This window comes from Hemiscyllium ocellatum, unplaced genomic scaffold (genome assembly GCF_020745735.1).
Source record: "Hemiscyllium ocellatum isolate sHemOce1 unplaced genomic scaffold, sHemOce1.pat.X.cur. scaffold_306_pat_ctg1, whole genome shotgun sequence".
NCBI classification, from domain to species: domain Eukaryota; kingdom Metazoa; phylum Chordata; class Chondrichthyes; order Orectolobiformes; family Hemiscylliidae; genus Hemiscyllium; species Hemiscyllium ocellatum.
Window position 1 is genome coordinate 257,350 of NW_026868298.1, and position 9,308 is coordinate 266,657.

Genomic DNA, 9,308 nt, shown 5'->3' on the forward strand with positions numbered 1-9,308 from the left:
GCCTGTTCCACCTCACCCTATAGACCAAACATTGACGACATCCTTGGCTCAATTTTGTCACCAATTTCAACTGTTATTTGTTTTAACTTTTTCAAGATGTCAATTACCCTGGACAACAATGAGCTGTTGGAAACAGAAAGGTGAAAGATAAGTGAGTGACTTTCCATCTGTTGTCATGCAGGAGCTCAATTGGAAATGCAAGAAAATGTGGCGGCAGCGCAGCTGGTAGTGTGGCCGAGCGGTCTAAGGCGCTGGATTAAGGCTCCAGTCTCGACAGGGGCGTGGGTTCGAACCCACCACTGCCATTTCTACTGATCAGTTGCAACGACACAGCATTGTTAAAATGCTGTTTCCATTCCCGCTGTACTTCTGTTCACAAAACAATTTGATTTGCTTCCCGGGGAATAAATGTGTAGTGGGAAAGTGCCAAATTGTCTATGCTGTCTTGATCGTGTTCGCCTCCCGCGTGGAAAATTGCAAACAGCTCTACTGTTGCTTTATGTTCCAAGCATGTTGAGATTTTACTGGAACCGAATGGAGACTGCTATTTCATCGCTGTTGTGAAACAAAGTCCTGCGGTGAGTCGATTAATCGTTACTTGGCTTTCTGACGAATGGGAAAATCGTTCCGATGAATTTTGATGTCATATGTTATTGAATTTCTCCAATTTCCTTCGTTTCCGTCCCGGAGACACCGGAAGGGAAAGGTGATCTAATCGAGACTGTGATTGGTGAAATTCACTTTTTGTGGCCTATTCTTATTATGTTCTTTCTTTCTCTCTTTTCAGCATTGTCTGGGATATGGTGGTGCACTGAGGCTCAAGTATCATTGAAAGAGTAGTTTGGAATTGCCCTGATGTTAGTTGTGAGATTACTTTATGGCTCATGCGCTCGGAGTGTCTCACGTTTAGCATTCATGCTCACTGTATCTGAAAATGCATTTGGTTTGCCAGTTTTGTTTCTGTTGCGTGTCAAATGTTTTCTGTTTTGCGATTCGTTCAATACATTACGAATTAACAGGCTTTCTGAGATAATTTCCAGCTGCAAAAACTCCTCAACTGAGAATCTGGGAAAATTTCACAGAGTATGGTCAGTCGGAGCAAAAGTAAGGAAGTCCTTCGTTTCTGCAGTGTTTCACAATACTACCTTTCCAGTGAGCAGTCGAACAGACTAAAGATTGTGCCACAGACTGCGACGGCCAGCTCGGCTAAAAAGTTATCCTTTTAAAGCCGGTGTAAGCAACACAACGTTATTGGGCTACACCGGGTGAAAACAGATACTTCGGTGTATCTCGTCCATGCATACCACACAGCCAAAATTAAACAACTCCCATGAAACAACGAGCATTTGGAAACAGAAAGGTGAAAGGTAGAATGTCTTCAACTTTCAGTGTCGGATACCACTGAGCTGCAGCAGGGGCGGCTGTGGGCTTGTTTCTGTAGCATAGTGATCAGCACGTTCACCTTCCGCAAGATAGGTTCCCGCGGTCGAAACTGTTTTGTTCTTCATCTGCAGCCTTTTACATGGACAAGAACGGAGCTTTCCTGCTTGCTTTCCCATCTGCAAACCTGCCTTCGAATTTGCTTGAACAAATCTGCTCTCGTAGTGAAATGCAATGCATTTCCATTTGATTACTGTGCAGAGCATTGTAAAGATATTCTACAAACTGCTTCTGATCATGTGCCATTCAGTTGGAGAGTGTAGTTACCGATCCTTCCACGAAGAGCAATACTGCATTTGCATTCCTTGCTGAGGCGGCCCGGTTCAAAGACAGGGAAGAAGGTGATGCGCTGGTGTCACAGTGCACCACGGATTCCTGAACTATTCTGTCTGCCAAATGTACCCCAAAGTCGTATCTGAAAGGCCTCATTTGGAAGCTGTCTGTCGTTATTCAAAGTGCGAGAATTGGCACCAGAGGTCCTGAATCATGTTTTGGAGCAGTTCGCACGTTAGTGGCTCATTCAATCAGCAACAGCAATGAAAGAAATTGCACTCTCAGAGGAAGCTCTGGACCTGTGCTTTCAAAGCTAGTATTAAGGTGCGCCCCGAGATCTAAGCCATGTTGGAATTTAAACGGAGGAATCGACAAAGAGGCTGCAGAATAACATCGCATCCTTTTGGTTTTCTTTAAATCACTGATGAGCAGGAAAATGTCAACGGGGAGAGCGACTGGGAAAGTGAGGCAGTTGCAGCTCTGGTGAAACTCCTTCTTTTTGAGTCACTCAGCAACAAGAGGCGTGAAGGTGACTCAGGCGTGAGAGCTCTTCACATCGAGAACAAAAAGCAATCAAGTGCAGTTAGCACCTCTCCCGGAGTGGAGGTGGGGTGAGATAATTAGCTTTTGATTTCAGTTACTATGTTCAAAAACTGCCTTTTAAATTGAGGTGAACAGAAACTGCATTTCTAATAAGCACCATGGAATTTAGCAAGATTTATTGAGTCGCTTCTCGTTGATTCCCACGCAGGTTTCCAACTCAGTTGTATCGATGTGGCTCATGTCCAGGTGTGAACATCCCTGCAGCCAATTGCACGGTTTATGTAAAAGGCAAGGAAAGTGGCATCTCGAACTGGCCCCGAGGTCAGAGCATCCTCACACTGTGATCGGTCGTTCTCGGATTGTAATGCTACCTCCGCTTTTAGGCTGGAGAACATTCTTTGGGACTCTTATTCTGCAAAACAGACACAGTGACTGAAACTATGCTGCACGGTATGATGTGGAACACGGCCTGCTCAGCTTTGTGCATTTTCCCTGTAGTCCGGTGTGTTTCATGTTCCGTGTAAACGTGAAAGTTGTCCTGTTTCGAGCAATGGGTGAAATCATTTAGCAAAGCAAGAATCGAAATTGCAGTAATGTCAAGCAGTTCATGGTTATTTGACCAAATCATAAGCGAACATGTTTGCTCACGCACTCACAGATACATTTGTAGCTGAAAAGAGTCTGAGAAGATAGCCTCAGCTTACCATTGATTTTTATCCGGATTGATGAGCTATCATTATTTGTTGCGAAATTGATATTGTAGCCGGCACATCCAAGCAGCCGTGCGAGTCGGAGAGGAATCATGGAACCCATTTCACGTGACTTTCCATCTGTTGTCATGCAGGAGCTCAATTGGAAATGCAAGAAAATGGTGCACCTGCGCCGTGGGTTGTGTGGCCGTGCGGTCTAAGGCGCTGGATTAAGGCTCCAGTCTCGACAGGGGCGTGGGTTCGAATCCCACCACTGCCATTTCTGCAAGCTGCAACGTCACAGCTTGTTAAAATGCTGTTTCCACTCCCGCTGTACTTCTGTTCACAAAACAATTTGATTTGCTTCCCGGGGAATTAAATGTGTAGTGGGAAAGTGCCAAATTGTCTATGCTGTCTTGATCGTGTTCGCCTCCCGCGTGGAAAATTGCAAACAGCTCTACTGTTGCTTTATGTTCCAAGCATGTTGAGATTTTACTGGAACCGAATGGAGACTGCTATTTCATCGCTGTTGTGAAACAAAGTCCTGCGGTGAGTCGATTCATCGTTACTTGGCTTTCTGACGAATGGGAAAATCGTTCCGATGAATTTTGATGTCATATGTTATTGAATTTCTCCAATTTCCTTCGTTTCCGTCCCGGAGACACCGGAAGGGAAAGGTGATCTAATCGAGACTGTGATTGGTGAAATTCACTTTTTGTGGCCTATTCTTATTATGTTCTTTCTTTCTCTCTTTTCAGCATTGTCTGGGATATGGTGGTGCACTGAGGCTCAAGTATCATTGAAAGAGTAGTTTGGAATTGCCCTGATGTTAGTTGTGAGATTACTTTATGGCTCATGCGCTCGGAGTGTCTCACGTTTAGCATTCATGCTCACTGTATCTGAAAATGCATTTGGTTTGCCAGTTTTGTTTCTGTTGCGTGTCAAATGTTTTCTGTTTTGCGATTCGTTCAATACATTACGAATTAACAGGCTTTCTGAGATAATTTCCAGCTGCAAAAACTCCTCAACTGAGAATCTGGGAAAATTTCACAGAGTATGGTCAGTCGGAGCAAAAGTAAGGAAGTCCTTCGTTTCTGCAGTGTTTCACAATACTACCTTTCCAGTGAGCAGTCGAACAGACTAAAGATTGTGCCACAGACTGCGACGGCCAGCTCGGCTAAAAAGTTATCCTTTTAAAGCCGGTGTAAGCAACACAACGTTATTGGGCTACACCGGGTGAAAACAGATACTTCGGTGTATCTCGTCCATGCATACCACACAGCCAAAATTAAACAACTCCCATGAAACAACGAGCATTTGGAAACAGAAAGGTGAAAGGTAGAATGTCTTCAACTTTCAGTGTCGGATACCACTGAGCTGCAGCGGGGCGGCTGTGGGCTTGTTTCTGTAGCATAGTGATCAGCACGTTCACCTTCCGCAAGATAGGTTCCCGCGGTCGAAACTGTTTTGTTCTTCATCTGCAGCCTTTTACATGGACAAGAACGGAGCTTTCCTGCTTGCTTTCCCATCTGCAAACCTGCCTTCGAATTTGCTTGAACAAATCTGCTCTCGTAGTGAAATGCAATGCATTTCCATTTGATTACTGTGCAGAGCATTGTAAAGATATTCTACAAACTGCTTCTGATCATGTGCCATTCAGTTGAGAGTGTAGTTACCGATCCTTCCACGAAGAGCAATACTGCATTTGCATTCCTTGCTGAGGCGGCCCGGTTCAAAGACAGGGAAGAAGGTGATGCGCTGGTGTCACAGTGCACCACGGATTCCTGAACTATTCTGTCTGCCAAATGTACCCCAAAGTCGTATCTGAAAGGCCTCATTTGGAAGCTGTCTGTCGTTATTCAAAGTGCGAGAATTGGCACCAGAGGTCCTGAATCATGTTTTGGAGCAGTTCGCACGTTAGTGGCTCATTCAATCAGCAACAGCAATGAAAGAAATTGCACTCTCAGAGGAAGCTCTGGACCTGTGCTTTCAAAGCTAGTATTAAGGTGCGCCCCGAGATCTAAGCCATGTTGGAATTTAAACGGAGGAATCGACAAAGAGGCTGCAGAATAACATCGCATCCTTTTGGTTTTCTTTAAATCACTGATGAGCAGGAAAATGTCAACGGGGAGAGCGACTGGGAAAGTGAGGCAGTTGCAGCTCTGGTGAAACTCCTTCTTTTTGAGTCACTCAGCAACAAGAGGCGTGAAGGTGACTCAGGCGTGAGAGCTCTTCACATCGAGAACAAAAAGCAATCAAGTGCAGTTAGCACCTCTCCCGGAGTGGAGGTGGGGTGAGATAATTAGCTTTTGATTTCAGTTACTATGTTCAAAAACTGCCTTTTAAATTGAGGTGAACAGAAACTGCATTTCTAATAAGCACCATGGAATTTAGCAAGATTTATTGAGTCGCTTCTCGTTGATTCCCACGCAGGTTTCCAACTCAGTTGTATCGATGTGGCTCATGTCCAGGTGTGAACATCCCTGCAGCCAATTGCACGGTTTATGTAAAAGGCAAGGAAAGTGGCATCTCGAACTGGCCCCGAGGTCAGAGCATCCTCACACTGTGATCGGTCGTTCTCGGATTGTAATGCTACCTCCGCTTTTAGGCTGGAGAACATTCTTTGGGACTCTTATTCTGCAAAACAGACACAGTGACTGAAACTATGCTGCACGGTATGATGTGGAACACGGCCTGCTCAGCTTTGTGCATTTTCCCTGTAGTCCGGTGTGTTTCATGTTCCGTGTAAACGTGAAAGTTGTCCTGTTTCGAGCAATGGGTGAAATCATTTAGCAAAGCAAGAATCGAAATTGCAGTAATGTCAAGCAGTTCATGGTTATTTGACCAAATCATAAGCGAACATGTTTGCTCACGCACTCACAGATACATTTGTAGCTGAAAAGAGTCTGAGAAGATAGCCTCAGCTTACCATTGATTTTTATCCGGATTGATGAGCTATCATTATTTGTTGCGAAATTGATATTGTAGCCGGCACATCCAAGCAGCCGTGCGAGTCGGAGAGGAATCATGGAACCCATTTCACGTGACTTTCCATCTGTTGTCATGCAGGAGCTCAATTGGAAATGCAAGAAAATTGGGTGGCAGCGCAGCTGGTAGTGTGGCCGAGCGGTCTAAGGCGCTGGATTAAGGCTCCAGTCTCGATAGGGGCGTGGGTTCGAATCCCACCACTGCCATTTCCACTGTTCAGTTGCAACGACACAGCTTGTTAAAATGCTGTTTCCATTCCCGCTGTACTTCTGTTCACAAAACAATTTGATTTGCTTCCCGGGGAATTAAATGTGTAGTGGGAAAGTGCCAAATTGTCTATGCTGTCTTGATCGTGTTCGCCTCCCGCGTGGAAAATTGCAAACAGCTCTACTGTTGCTTTATGTTCCAAGCATGTTGAGATTTTACTGGAACCGAATGGAGACTGCTATTTCATCGCTGTTGTGAAACAAAGTCCTGCGGTGAGTCGATTCATCGTTACTTGGTTTTCTGACGAATGGGAAAATCGTTCCGATGAATTTTGATGTCATATGTTATTGAATTTCTCCAATTTCCTTCGTTTCCGTCCCGGAGACACCGGAAGGGAAAGGTGATCTAATCGAGACTGTGATTGGTGAAATTCACTTTTTGTGGCCTATTCTTATTATGTTCTTTCTTTCTCTCTTTTCAGCATTGTCTGGGATATGGTGGTGCACTGAGGCTCAAGTATCATTGAAAGAGTAGTTTGGAATTGCCCTGATGTTAGTTGTGAGATTACTTTATGGCTCATGCGCTCGGAGTGTCTCACATTTAGCATTCATGCTCACTGTATCTGAAAATGCATTTGGTTTGCCAGTTTTGTTTCTGTTGCGTGTCAAATGTTTTCTGTTTTGCGATTCGTTCAATACATTACGAATTAACAGGCTTTCTGAGATAATTTCCAGCTGCAAAAACTCCTCAACTGAGAATCTGGGAAAATTTCACAGAGTATGGTCAGTCGGAGCAAAAGTAAGGAAGTCCTTCGTTTCTGCAGTGTTTCACAATACTACCTTTCCAGTGAGCAGTCGAACAGACTAAAGATTGTGCCACAGACTGCGACGGCCAGCTCGGCTAAAAAGTTATCCTTTTAAAGCCGGTGTAAGCAACACAACGTTATTGGGCTACACCGGGTGAAAACAGATACTTCGGTGTATCTCGTCCATGCATACCACACAGCCAAAATTAAACAACTCCCATGAAACAACGAGCATTTGGAAACAGAAAGGTGAAAGGTAGAATGTCTTCAACTTTCAGTGTCGGATACCACTGAGCTGCAGCAGGGGCGGCTGTGGGCTTGTTTCTGTAGCATAGTGATCAGCACGTTCACCTTCCGCAAGATAGGTTCCCGCGGTCGAAACTGTTTTGTTCTTCATCTGCAGCCTTTTACATGGACAAGAACGGAGCTTTCCTGCTTGCTTTCCCATCTGCAAACCTGCCTTCGAATTTGCTTGAACAAATCTGCTCTCGTAGTGAAATGCAATGCATTTCCATTTGATTACTGTGCAGAGCATTGTAAAGATATTCTACAAACTGCTTCTGATCATGTGCCATTCAGGTTGAGAGTGTAGTTACCGATCCTTCCACGAAGAGCAATACTGCATTTGCATTCCTTGCTGAGGCGGCCCGGTTCAAAGACAGGGAAGAAGGTGATGCGCTGGTGTCACAGTGCACCACGGATTCCTGAACTATTCTGTCTGCCAAATGTACCCCAAAGTCGTATCTGAAAGGCCTCATTTGGAAGCTGTCTGTCGTTATTCAAAATGCGAGAATTGGCACCAGAGGTCCTGAATCATGTTTTGGAGCAGTTCGCACGTTAGCGGCTCATTCAATCAGCAACAGCAATGAAAGAAATTGCACTCTCAGAGGAAGCTCTGGACCTGTGCTTTCAAAGCTAGTATTAAGGTGCGCCCCGAGATCTAAGCCATGTTGGAACTTAAACGGAGGAATCGACAAAGAGGCTGCAGAATAACATCGCATCCTTTTGCTTTTCTTTAAATCACTGATGAGCAGGAAAATGTCAACGGGGAGAGCGACTGGGAAAGTGAGGCAGTTGCAGCTCTGGTGAAACTCCTTCTTTTTGAGTCACTCAGCAACAAGAGGCGTGAAGGTGACTCAGGCGTGAGAGCTCTTCACATCGAGAACAAAAAGCAATCAAGTGCAGTTAGCACCTCTCCCGGAGTGGAGGTGGGGTGAGATAATTAGCTTTTGATTTCAGTTACTATGTTCAAAAACTGCCTTTTAAATTGAGGTGAACAGAAACTGCATTTCTAATAAGCACCATGGAATTTAGCAAGATTTATTGAGTCGCTTCTCGTTGATTCCCACGTAGGTTTCCAACTCAGTTGTATCGATGTGGCTCATGTCCAGGTGTGAACATCCCTGCAGCCAATTGCACGGTTTATGTAAAAGGCAAGGAAAGTGGCATCTCGAACTGGCCCCGAGGTCAGAGCATCCTCACACTGTGATCGGTCGTTCTCGGATTGTAATGCTACCTCCGCTTTTAGGCTGGAGAACATTCTTTGGGACTCTTATTCTGCAAAACAGACACAGTGACTGAAACTATGCTGCACGGTATGATGTGGAACACGGCCTGCTCAGCTTTGTGCATTTTCCCTGTAGTCCGGTGTGTTTCATGTTCCGTGTAAACGTGAAAGTTGTCCTGTTTCGAGCAATGGGTGAAATCATTTAGCAAAGCAAGAATCGAAATTGCAGTAATGTCAAGCAGTTCATGGTTATTTGACCAAATCATAAGCGAACATGTTTGCTCACGCACTCACAGATACATTTGTAGCTGAAAAGAGTCTGAGAAGATAGCCTCAGCTTACCATTGATTTTTATCCGGATTGATGAGCTATCATTATTTGTTGCGAAATTGATATTGTAGCCGGCACATCCAAGCAGCCGTGCGAGTCGGAGAGGAATCATGGAACCCATTTCACGTGACTTTCCATCTGTTGTCATGCAGGAGCTCAATTGGAAATGGAAGAAAATTGGGTGGCAGCGCAGCTGGTAGTGTGGCCGAGCGGTCTAAGGCGCTGGATTAAGGCTCCAGTCTCGATAGGGGCGTGGGTTCGAATCCCACCACTGCCATTTCCACTGTTCAGTTGCAACGACACAGCTTGTTAAAATGCTGTTTCCATTCCCGCTGTACTTCTGTTCACAAAACAATTTGGTTTGCTTCCTGGGGAATTAAATGTGTAGTGGGAAAGTGCCAAATTGTCTATGCTGTCTTGATCGTGTTCGCCTCCCGCGTGGAAAATTGCAATCAGCTCTACTGTTGCTTTATGTTCCAAGCATGTTGAGATTTTACTGGAACCGAATGGAGACTGCTATTTCATC

General features: G+C 44.9%; 3 non-coding genes across 3 annotated transcripts; all 3 read left to right on the top strand.

Annotated features, from left to right (window-relative positions):
* Positions 1-224: 224 nt before the first annotated feature.
* On the top strand, positions 225-305 carry trnal-aag (transfer RNA leucine (anticodon AAG)). Its single transcript has one exon. It is a non-coding gene; the product is annotated as a tRNA-Leu (tRNA).
* A 5,752-nt stretch (positions 306-6,057) lies between these two features.
* trnal-aag (transfer RNA leucine (anticodon AAG)) lies at positions 6,058-6,139 on the top strand. Its single transcript has one exon. It is a non-coding gene; the product is annotated as a tRNA-Leu (tRNA).
* A 2,838-nt stretch (positions 6,140-8,977) lies between these two features.
* Positions 8,978-9,059, top strand: trnal-aag (transfer RNA leucine (anticodon AAG)). Its single transcript has one exon. It is a non-coding gene; the product is annotated as a tRNA-Leu (tRNA).
* The last annotated feature ends 249 nt before the right edge of the window (positions 9,060-9,308 follow it).